The following is a 12276-nucleotide window of genomic DNA, read 5'->3' as shown; positions in this document are numbered from 1 at the left end:
GTTCAAAACCAGCCTGGGCAAGGAAAGTCCCTGAGACTCTTATCTCCAATTAACCACCAGAAAACAGAAGTGGCGCTGTGGCTGGCCTTGAGCTGAAGAGCTCAGGGACAGTGCCCAGACCCAGAGTTCAAGCCCCACGACTGATCCCATCGCCCCCCCTCCCCCCAAAAAAAGTGTCACATAGGCTGGGAATATGGCTTAGTGGTAGAGCGCTTGCCTTGCATGCATGAGGCCCTGGGTTCGATTCCTCAGCACCACATGAGCAAAAAAAAAAAAAAAGGAAAAAAAAAAGAGTGTCACAGACTTTTCTGTAATCCTCAAATCTCAGTTTCCTGTGTAGCTAGGATTATGTGAGCCTCCAGTGCCCAGCTTCACTGTTCTATTTTTATACATACAAACAAGTTACTTGGACTATATTCATCCTAATTTACCCTCTTTATTAGCTCTACTCCAACCCCCAGCAGATCTTGATTTACTGACATTTGTGTGTGTGTGTGTGTGTGTGTGTGTGTGTGTGTGTATGTGTGTGTGTGTGTGTGTGTGTGTGTGTGTGTGTACACATTGTGGATCAAACACAGGGGCTCATGCATGAAAAGCAGGTGTTTCTACCACTGACCTCATACCAGTTTAGCTTTTTCATTCAATCCTCGCACTCATCCACTTGAGCCACATCTTTACTTCTGCCCTTCCTTCCTTCCTTCCTTCCTTCCTTCCTTCCTTCCTTCCTTCCTTCCTTCCTTCCTTCCTTCCTTCCTTCCTTCCTTCCTTCCTTCCTTCCTTCCTTCCTTCCTCTCTCTCTTTCTTTCTTGGCTATCTGGAGATAAGCATCCTCATAATTTTCTACCCATATTGACTGAACCTCCATCTGCAGATCCTGGCCTCTGAAGTAGTTAGGATTATAGGCATAAGCCACAAGCACCTGGCTCTAACTTATTACTTTTTTTTTTTGCAGTTGTGGGGCTTCAACTCAAGGCCTGGGCTCTGTCCCTCAGCTCTTTTGTTCAAGGTTAGTGCTCTATCACTTTGAGCCACAGTGCCAGTTCCAGTTTCCTGCTGGTTCATTGGAGATAAAAGTATCAGGGGCACCTTTCTGCCCAGACTGGCTTTGAAACACAATCCTAAGATCTCAACCTCCTGAGTAACTAGGATTACAGGTGAGAGCCACCAGTACTTTTTTTTTTTTTTAATTAGTCATGGGGCCTGGATGCTGTCTCTGAGCTCTTTCACTCAAAGCTGGTGCTTTACGACTTTGAGCTACAGAGCCACTTTCAGTTTTCTAGTGGTTAATTGCAGATAAGAGTCTCACAGACTTTCCTGCCTGGGCCGGCTTCCAAATGCAATCTTCAAACTCACCCTTCTAAATAGCTAGGATTACAGGTGTGAGCTACCAGCTCCTGGCTAATTTATTACTTTTTGGGGGGGGGGGGGGGATCTAGTCGTGGGGCCTGAACTCTGGGCCTGGGTGCCGTCCCTCAGCTCTTCAGCTCAAGGCTAGCGCTCTACCACTTGAGCCACAGCACCACTTCCGGCTTTTTTCTTTTTGCTTATGTGGTGCTGAGGAATTGAACCCAGGGCCTCAGGCATGCAAGGCAAGCGCTCTACCACTGAGCCACCTTTCCAGCCCTAATTTATTACTTTTTTTTTTTTTTTTTTGTCGGTCGTGGGGGCTTGAACTCTGGGCCTGGACGCTGTCCCTCAGCTCTTCAGCTCAAGGCCAGCGCTCTACCACTTGAGCTACAGCGCCACTTCTGGTTTTCTGGTGGTTTATTGGAGATAGGAGTCTCACGGTCTCTCCTGCCCGGGCTGGCTTTGAACCGCGATCCTCAGATCTCAGCCTCCTGAGTAGCTAGGATTACAGGCGTGAGCCACCAGCGCCCGGCTTAATTTATTACTTTTTAGTGAGTGAATACTATCTCATTGTATGAATATTCCATAAAAATGTATTTGTTCATTCATTCGGAGATGGACATTTAAGTTGTTTCTACCTCTGAGATATTGCTTTTGTGTGGTTATGATTTTATTTTATGGTTTTCATTTCAAAGGGTAGATTTGCAGGTCAAATACTAGCACCATGTTTAACTTTTAATAGGCTGCTAGATTTTTTTCCAAGGTGGTTGTATCACCTTACCTTCACAGCAAGAATGTATGGGGGTTCTAATTTCTCTACTTGGTTTAAAGAACCATTAAGACTCCCTGCCAAAGGCCTTCAGAGCTTGAATAAGGTGAAGATGGCCAGATATATGGAGTCAGAACCTGCCAGGGTTAGGCATACACTCATGGCAGGGAATGTCAGGCACTGGGTGTTGGAGCCCAGGAAAGGAGACCAAAGACCCATATGTGGGAGCTGCCTTGCATAAAAAGGAAAAGCGGGAGGTGTGGGGCAGCTGAGAGGATACAAAGGCACGTGTGCTGTGGTCTAGATGAGTCCATTCAACTATGAATGAGGGAAGGAGGTATCTGTATGGTGAGAGGCCTCTGCATAGATGTGAGGTGGGGTATATTCAGGAAGACTCATTAAACCAAGTAAGTTTATTGATTAAAAACAGCAGGACCAGGTTTCTCTGTGTCTGTGAAGGGATTAAAACAATAGAAAGGAGTCTGGGTGCCAGTGGTTCATGCCTGTAAATCCTGTAATACTCAGGAGGCTGAGATCTGAGGATTGCAGTTCGAAATCAGCCTGGGCAGAAAAGTCTGTGAGTCTCATCTCCTATCAACCAGCAAAAGAGCATAGAGTTGGGTGCTGGTGGCTCACACCCATAAACCTAGCTACTGGGGACTGTGGTTTAAAGCCAGCCAGGTGGTAAAGACCATCAAACTCTTATCTCTAATTAACCTCTAGAAAACTAGAAGTGCTGCTGTGGCTCAAAGGGGTAGAGTACTAGCCTTGAGCAAAAGAGCTCAGGGATAGTACCCAGGTCCCAAGATCAAGCCCCATGACTGACCAAAAAAAGAAGGAGGGGGAAAGAAAGTAGGATAAATCTTTTGGTGGTAGATTGGAATTGGATGTCATGGTGTAAACTCTTGATTTTTAATATAGAGAAAATGAGCTCCATTCCCATAGCTTAGTCCACTCCTTCCCCTCTCCAGCTTAGCATGCTCCCTCCTAGACAACACTAGGCCCATGTAGTAAAGGCAGTAAATAATCAGCCTCCAACTCCCTTTACCTTGGGATGGCACTTCTCTGGGGCAGCTACCACCATATAAGGCAACAAGAATCCCTTAGAGTGACCTTCAGGTCTGGGCAGCTGCAGGACCCCTTATATACTATTTGGACAGCAGCCATAAATCCTAGTCCACCATGATGAAGCCCCTGGCCCTTATATCTACACCAGGGTCTCTGCCTCCTAGTCCCTTCTAGTTCCTTCTAAACTTCCTAGGTTATCTAGGTCACCAGGGACAATAGCTGGCACTTCTTCTCACTTCTCCCTTGTGAGAAGGAGTCTTGCCGGCCACTTTCCTGGCAATAAACCTTTCTTTGTTCTCTGTACCTGGATATATGCATGGTTTTCTGGCAAAGTTGAAATAATCTAACAGAGACAGCCATGTACTTTTTTTTTTCCTTTTGTTGGTGTGGGGTTGAACTCTGGGCCTGGGCACTGTCCCTGAGCTCTTCAGCTCAAGGCTAGCGCTCTACCACTTGAGTCACAGGCCACTTATGGTTTTCTGGTGGTCTAACCGAGATAAGAATCTCACAGACTTTCTTGCCAAGGCTGGCTTTGAACCGTAATCCTCAGCTCTCAGCCTCCTTAAGTAGCTAGGATTACAGGTGTGAGCCACAGGTGCCTGGTGCAATGTACATGTTTTTAAATTATGTATCCATACATACGGGTATAAATTATCTATACATGTAGTTATTAGTTCTGATTTCCGAAGGGATCAGAGCATAGTGACATCTCCACATTTAAAGAGTAGTTTCTAAGTAGTAGGGATAAGTTTCTAAATAGTAGGGATTATTTTCTTCTTCTTTTTGGAGCTTGGGGCCTTGCAATTTCTAGGCAGGTATTTATCACTAAGTCACACATCCAGCCCTTATTGGTCCTGTTTATTTCAAGATAGGTTCTTGCTTTTTGCCTAGGCTCTTGACTGGACTTTGATCTATTTTATGCTTCCAAGCCTAGCTGGATTGGCAGGTGCATGCCATCAAGGCAAACTTCTCCCACTGAGATAGAGTCTTGTGAAAGCCCCTTGCAACTCCCCTTGAAATGTCCTGTGATCTCCCATGTAGCTGGAATGACAGGCATGAAATATCATGCTCAGCTATTGATTGAGAGGATGGGTCTCACCTAGATGCCTGGCCTGACCTTGAACTACAATCCTCTTGGTCTCAGCCTCCCAAGTAGCTAAGATTACCAGCAAGAGCCACCAGCACTGTTTAAATAGCATTTTGAGAGCAGGCAAAGCAATGGGCACGTAGATGAAGGCAGAGGGTGACTCTTGAGACTGTGAATTCCACGAAGAAGCAGTGAGGGAGCAGTGGGGACTGGAGCCATTTAGGACCCAAGCTTTGGACTGAGATCAAGAGAGCTTGAGCCGGCTCTGGTCACTAGCTACATGATGTTCAGGCACCAGCCTCCCTCACTTTGTACGGTATCATCTTCTCCTTTGTGTCACGGGTTATCATAAGGACAAAAAGAGACAACATAAGTAAAATCCTTGGCATGTTGTGAACACTGGCTCTACTCACTGGGAGCCCTGGGAAGGCTGAAGCAGCAAAAATCAATCACAGAAATAAACAAACCCTAAAACCCTAGGAAAACTTCCCAAAATCTTTATCTGAGCTCAGGACAGGAACTTGGTGGTGTTCCAGGGGCTTTCCAGTCTCATACACCAGGCATGAGATGAATATGCAACACTTGGTATTTTAATTAACCTATTGAAATGATTTGAAATAAGAGAGCTGACCTTTTTGTTGGATTTTCCCAAGAGCCCAGTGAAGGACGGGTGGGATGAGAGGAATTATGCCAGTTTGATTTTATTCCAGGAAACCACTGAGATGAAAATTTCTATAAAAAGGCATTGCTCCTGGGTTTCACTGCTACTTAAAATCAAAACCTTTTTTTTTTTTTTTGGTGTTGGTACTGGGGCTTGAACTCAGGGCCTTGAGTTCTCTCTTAGTGCTTAGCTTTTTCTATTCAAGACTGGTGCTTTGTCACTTGAGCCACACCTCCACTTATAGCCTTTCTCTTGTTAATTGGAGATGAAGAGTCTCCAGCTCTCAAGAGAGCTCATACAGCCAGCCAGTCATCAAGCCTTCTACTTCAATCTCTCTAAGCTCTTCTTTGATCCTCTGTTACCATCCTAGGGTTCCAGCCTTTAGTTCTGACTTGGTGAGTTTATGCAACACTTTCTACTAGTTCTTTCTACCCTTTGTTTTCACTGTCCACACTGCATAGAGATAGTTTTTTCTAAGCATAAACTAGATTTATGTCCCAGTCCTGGGACTTGAACTCAGGGACTGGTCACTGTCCCTGAGATTCTTTTGCTCAAGAAAAGTACTCCACCACTTGAGTCACAGCTCCAATTCTGGCTTTTTGATAGCTTACTGGAGATAAGAGTTTCACAGGCTTTCTTGGACTGGCTTTGAACTGTGATCCTCAGAACTCAGCCTCTTGAGTAGCTCAGAATTATAGGCATGAGCCACCAGCCCAGCTGTCTGTCTCCCTTTTGCGGTGATTGTTTCTGCTTCTATGCTGTGAGAGCCTGAAAACCTGAACTGTGAGACACCAAAGGACTGGGAGTTTGGAAAGCCTTCTCCCAACAAACTCTGAAGTTTCCTGGAAAGGTCAATCAGTCCTGGCTTAACCAGAATTCAGATTTCTATCCTGGGTGTGGGCTAACTCCACCCTAAACTGTGTGAGAGCCTGTGAGAGAGTTAGGTTTATACAAATTGTAAGCTGTTTACTGTTTAACTCTCTTTCCCAGAGTAAGGAGGTTATCTACCACTTGTACGCAAAATATTGTCTTGTGGGGGCTGGGAGGGTGGCTCAGTGGTAGAATGCTTGCCTCACTTGCATGAAGTCCTGGGTTCGATTCCTCAGCAACACATACACAGAAAAAGCCAGATATGGGCACTGTGGCTCAAGTAGTAGAGCACTAGCCTTGAGCTGAAGAGCTGAGAGACAGTGCCCAGGCCCAGACCACCACCAACCAACAAACCAAAAAACAAACAAACAAGCAAACAAAACAAAATCCTTTGTGAATGGAACCTTGGGATCTGAAGTTGGCAGAAGGCTACAGGTCCCCTGGTACCCCAAAAGTCAATTCCATGGTCTGGTCTTTGTTACTGCTTTGCTCCCGGTTGAGGTGGGTTAAGGGGCAAACAGTGGTAGGGCTTGAACTCAGGGCCTGGTCACTGTCCCTGAGCTTTTTTTGCTCAAGGAAAAGAAATCTACCACTTGAGCCGCAGCACTACTTCTGGCTTTTTCTGTGTATGTGATACTGAGGAATTGAACCCAGAGCTTCATGCATGCTAGGCAAGCACTCTACCAGTAAGCCACATTCCCAGCCCTATTTTTATTTTACTTTATTTTATTTTTTGCAGATGAAAAAAAAAAAATGTGTCAGTACTAGGACTTGAACTCAGGTCTGAGTGCTGACTCTTAGTTTTTTTTTTTTGTTTTTTGTTTTGCTCAAGACTGGCATTCTATCATTTGAACCACAGATCTGCTTCTAGCTTTTTGTGATTAATTAGAGCTAAGTGTCCCATGAACTTTGAATGATGATCCTCAGATCTCAGCCTCCTGAAGAGGCTACAATTACAGGCATGAGACACTGGCACCCAGTTTGCCTTATAATTTTGCCCGACAGCTCCCAGAATTGTTGTGAAGTCAGCAGAGAGTGTCTACTTTTCTTCTCTTCTTTCCTTCCAAGATCCCCCCAGTTTAGATAGGCTGCTTCAAGCCTCAAAGTGGCTTAAAAATAAGCAAATCCCTTTCAGATAAGAAATTCAAATGTGGGATGTCTACATGAGGATGTTGCTGTTAATTCATTGGTAAATGACATAATCATTAACCCTGGCTTTTTTATGTTTCAGCTTTTCCCTCCTTGTTTTCCTTAGCTGTCCTCTTGTCACAAGATGATTGGAATAGTTCCAGGTGTATCTAATATTCACACAGATAACAGAGAGGAAGAAAAGATAATTTTACATCTGTATCTTTTTTCAGGAGTGAGGGAACATTTCCTAGAGCCTTCTAGCTGGTTTTCCTTCATGTGTCATTGGATAGAATATGCTACCTGCACAGGCACAGGCCTGAATTAATCAGTGACAAAGAAAATGGTATCAGCAGGGCTGGGAGTATGGCTTAGTGGTAGAATGCTTGCCTAGCATGCATGAAGCTCTGGGTTCGATCCCTCAGTACCACATATACAGAAAAAGCCAGAAGTGGCGCTATAGCTCCAAGAAGCAGAGAGACAGTGCCTGGGCTCTGAGTTCAAGCCCCAAAACTTACAAAAAAAGAAAGAAAGAAAGAAAAGAACATGGTCCCAGCCTACTTGGCTGAGATGAATCACAGCCATCTATCTCTCCTGTGCTGGAGGAATGTCTGCGTGGGTAGAAGACCAGGGTGGAAAAAGGCAGATACCTGAAGGAATGAAACTGGAGCTGTCACAGCAAGGAAGGAGGAGAAATGATGTGGGGAAGGCAATCAGCAATGCTACTACATTCCTGGAAATACTTTCTTAATGATTGATCCTGACTTAATTACAGTTCCCCTAAGACTCTTCTCTTCTGACTTGCATTGACTCTCGATCTTCCTGTCTTTTTTTCTTTTTTTTTGTAGGCAGCTGAAGAGTAGGTTTGAGTTTTGGAGTTTCCCTAGGAAATCATTTATCTCTGAGCACTTGATATAGGCCTTGGATTAACCTTGAGTCCTGTTTAATGTAGATCACACTGAGGTCTCTCAAGACCTTTTTACTGAGTCTACTATCCTCCCTTCTCCTCTGAGCTAGGAACTTGTATCTGGCCATTCATTCTCAGGGCTAGGTGGGTGCTTGGCTTCTTGTTATAGTGAAACTTCCTCCTCCCTCCATCATCAGCTTCAAGGCTTGTTGGCTGTGGAGAGCACTTTGAACCCAAGTTTAACTAATTTAATAATTCTCTCTCTCTCTCTCTCTCTCTCTCTCAAGTCCTTGAACTCAGAGGCTTGGGTACTGTCCCTGAGCTTCTTTTGCTCAAGGTTAGCACTCTACCACTTGAGTCACAATGTGCTTTTTCTGTGTATGTGGTACTAAGGAATCAAACCCAGGGTTTCATGCATGCTAGGCAAGCACTCTACCACTAAGCCACATTCCCAGTCCCCCTTTTTTTTAATGTGTGTGTGTGTGAGTGTGTGTGTGCACGCGCACACACACACACACACACACACACACACACACACTGCTACTGGTGCTTGAGTGCAGGGCCTAGGTGTTGTCCCTTAGCTTTTTCCACTCAAGACTAGTGCTAGTGCTCTACTACTTGAGCAATACCTACACTCTGGCTTTTTCATAGTTAACTGGAGATGAAATCTCATGGACTTGCTGGGTACCAGTGGCTCTTGCGTGTAATCTTAGTTACTTGGGAGGCTAAATTCTGAGGATCATGGTTTGAAGCCAGCCCAAATATTAAAGTCTGGGGCTGGGAAGGTGGCTCAGTGGTAGAGCGCTTGCCTTGCATGCCTGAGGCCCTGGGTTCGATTCCTCAGCACCACATAAGAAAAAAGAAAAAAGCCGGAAGAGGCGCTGTGGCTCAAGTGGTAGAGTGCTAGCCTTGAGCTGAAGAGCTGAGGGACGGCACCCAGGCCCAGAGTTCAGGCCCCTCGACTAGATCCCTTCCCCCCCCCCCCCAAAAAAAAAAGTAAAAAAAAAAAAATATGAAAGTCTGTGACACGCTTTTTGCTGTTGTTGGTTGTAGGGCTTGAACTTATGTCCTGGGTGCTGTCCCCTGACTGAGCCTCTTTGTGCTCAAGGTTTGTGCTCTAACAATTGAGCCACAACTCCACTTCCAGTTTTTTTGAGTGGTTAATTGGAGATAAGAGACTCATGGGAAATTTTCTGTCCCAATGTCAGCTTTTTGAATAGCTAGGATTACAGGTGTGAGTCACCAGTACTGAGCTGTCTATGAGACTCTTTTTTTTCTCTCTCTTTCCTTCCTTCCTTTCTTTTTTTGGGTCCGATCGTGGGGCCTGAACTCTGGGCCTGGGCACTGTCCCTCAGCTCTTCAGCTCAAGGCTAGAGCTCTACCGCTTGAGCCACAGCGCCACTTCCGGCTTTTTTCTTTTTGCTTATGTGGTGCTGAGGAATCGAACCCAGGGCCTCAGGCATGCAAGGCAAGTGCTCTACCACTGAGCTACCTTCCCAGCCCCCTCACTTCTGGTTTTCTGGTGGTTAATTGTAGATAAGATTCTCACAGGGCTGAGCCAATATCCTTATTACAAATCCCCCTATGTTAAAACCAGATCTCTGGAAGTTACGCTCTTTTTAACCTAGTCATCTTGATTATGGTCAATTTTTCTGGACAAAGATTATGAAATCTTAGAGCTTGTGACTCCATCATTCACTCAGGCCACCTCTCATTCTCCCTTACCATCAGATTTTTCTCTCTTTGAAACCTTGTAGGAATCTGGTGGAAGCTGGAAGCTGGGCTGGTGTAAGCAAGGAGTGGTAGAAGCGGGGAGGGGGGGGCATATTTGACTCACACAGGATGTTTTATCTTGTGGCATATAGTTAGCACTTAATAAATATTTGAACAGATGGGCATCCCATTCCTCTTTAAATCTGAATCTGATAAAAAATTAAAATTTAAAGTGATTGCTAATAGCTGCTGTGTCACACTCAGTGTGCTTAATTGGTGCACCTGTGGCCATTGTATTAGGCCTTGGCCCTAAATTCATTTAGTTGGTGACTTCTGCCTGCATACCTCCAGTGTGTGGAGGTTAGGACATCCACCCTGCTGCAACAGGCAAAGTTGCAAACAACAGGGACCTGAACAGCTACTTTTTTTCCCCCTCTCTCACATTCGACATTGATTTTGCCACTTTCAGCCATGCATGGGTCTTTTGAGAATTCCCATTATCACTTTATGATTCAACTCCTCATGTACACCATGTTAGCTTATCCAAGCTAGAACTATGGCTCCCAGAATGCTCTTCCTTTCCTGATTTATGTTAGAGTTGGAAATAGAAGCTTGTTTGAGATTCATATGAGAGGAAGACCACAGAGCTAGCATATCCTCAGCATGTCCCACTGCCATATTAAAAGGTAGCCAAAGGTAATGGTAGGTTTCATACATCTTTGCTGTTTCCTACACCATAGTCAGATCTTCTTCTCAAGCACAGTCCTTGCTGTCCAAAAATAGCCCAAACTGCAAGGCCTCACCAGACAGATGGATCCAGACTGGATCTTGTACACCTGTCCCAATGCATCAGGAAGCCTGATAATTCCACCTCTGCTTCTAGACCCCAAGTTTTTTAGTTTCTCCAACAATCCTATATAGTAACTATGTCTTGTTGGTTGTCCCAGAAGTAATCATAGTTTCTAGCATTTAATGAACCCTCTCCCTCTCCTCTCTTCATTTCAAGGTTGAGAATCTACTCCAGGGCCTTGTCCACTCCAGGAGTTTATCACTGAGCTACTTCCCCAGCTCTCAAAAGAATATTTTATTGCCTAAGGTTCTTGAAATTTACCCACAAACCTTTGAAAGCTAGAATCACACCTGTAATCCTAGCTACCTAGGGAGGCTGAGGTCTGAGGATTATAGTTCAAAACTAGCTGGGGAGAAGTTTGTGGGATTCTTTTTTCTTTCATGAGTTTGTGCCAGTTCTGGGACTTGAACTCAGGGTCTGGGCTCTGTCCCTGAGCCTCTCTGTGCTCAAGGCTGGCGCTTGAACAACAGTGCCACTTCTGGTTTTCCTGTTTATGTGGTACTGAGAATTGAATCCAGGGCTTCCTTCATGCTAGCCAAGCACTTTACCACTAAGCTACACTCCCAGTCTCTTGTGGGATTCTTTTTTTTTTTTTGCTGGTCATGTGGCCTGAACTCAGGGACTGGGTGCTGTCCCTCAGCTCTTCAGCTCCAGGCTAGCACTCTACCACTTGAGCCACCGTGCCACTTCCAGCTTTTTCTGCTTATGTGGTGCTGAGGAATCGAACCCAGGGCCTCATGCATGCAAGGCAAGCACTCTACCACTGAGCTACCTTCCCAGCCCCAGCTACCTTCCCAGCCTCTCTTGTGGGATTCTTATCTCCAATTCAGCAACAAGTCAGAAATGGAGCTGTAGCTCAAGTGTAGAGTGCCAGCCTTGAGTAAAAAAGCAAAAGGACAATACCTAGGCCCTGTGTTCAAGCCCCAGTACTGGTACACAAAGTAAAATGAAATAAAATCTGGTATCATGTGCCCCATCGCCAGCTCCAGATTAAAAGTTAGAAGCCAGGTGCTGGTGGCTTATACCGGCAGTCCTATCTACTCAGAAGGCTGAGATCTGAGGATCATGGTTCGAAGCTAGCTCAGACAGGAAAATCGGTGAGACTCACATCTCCAATTTGTAAGGTCTCCCTGGGAAGGCAGGGCAGACTCCTCCCTCCTCTTGCTAAGTCTCTGCCCAGTACCTGTGTCACCTAGGAAACTGGTACACCTGGAGCAGTCACCTTCCCCTCCTCTGAGGTCACATTCTTGGCTGCCCCAGGTCACATCCTCCCCCACACCCCCAGCAGACCAAGAGAGTGTCCCAGACCCTGAGGTCACATCCATATCTGGTGGTGCCACACCTTCCCTTCCCTGGCCACACCTCCCTGCTCCTTTCCTAGTTAAGGCTGGACAAAATAGCCCTCTGGCCCCTTCCGCCATGCCTCTCCACCAAGCACAGTGGGGCAGCAGTTTAGTAATACAATAAACTTCCCTTCTTGCCAGAATACTGAGGGGAGTTCTCTTTATTGGTTGCCTAATTAAACCTATTTAATTTACCTTAAATAATTATAAAAAAAAAGCTGAAAGTAGAGCTGTAGTTCAAGTAGTAGAGAATTAGCTTTGAGCACAAAAGCTCAGGAGCAGAGCCCAGGCTCTGAGTTCAAGCCCAGGAATGGCACAAAATAAAATTTAGAAAGTCCAGAGAACTTGTACTTTTCACAAGATTCCAGGTGATCGTCCCCCGTTAGCAGTCTCTGTGGACTATCCTTGGTGACATCTCTAAAAGTATGTGGATTTTAAGACACTTAGCTGAAAACTGGATCCAGGACTGCCAGAGCAGCTCAGCAATGGTTCCAAGACCCAAGTGTTTTATCCTTCCACTTGGCCATCCCCGA

Source organism: Dipodomys spectabilis, unplaced genomic scaffold, assembly GCF_019054845.1.
Source record: "Dipodomys spectabilis isolate Male_0828 unplaced genomic scaffold, ASM1905484v1 ptg000436l, whole genome shotgun sequence".
NCBI lineage: Eukaryota > Metazoa > Chordata > Mammalia > Rodentia > Heteromyidae > Dipodomys > Dipodomys spectabilis.
The sequence above is the reverse complement of the archived record's forward strand: the minus strand, read 5'-3'. Positions refer to the sequence as shown.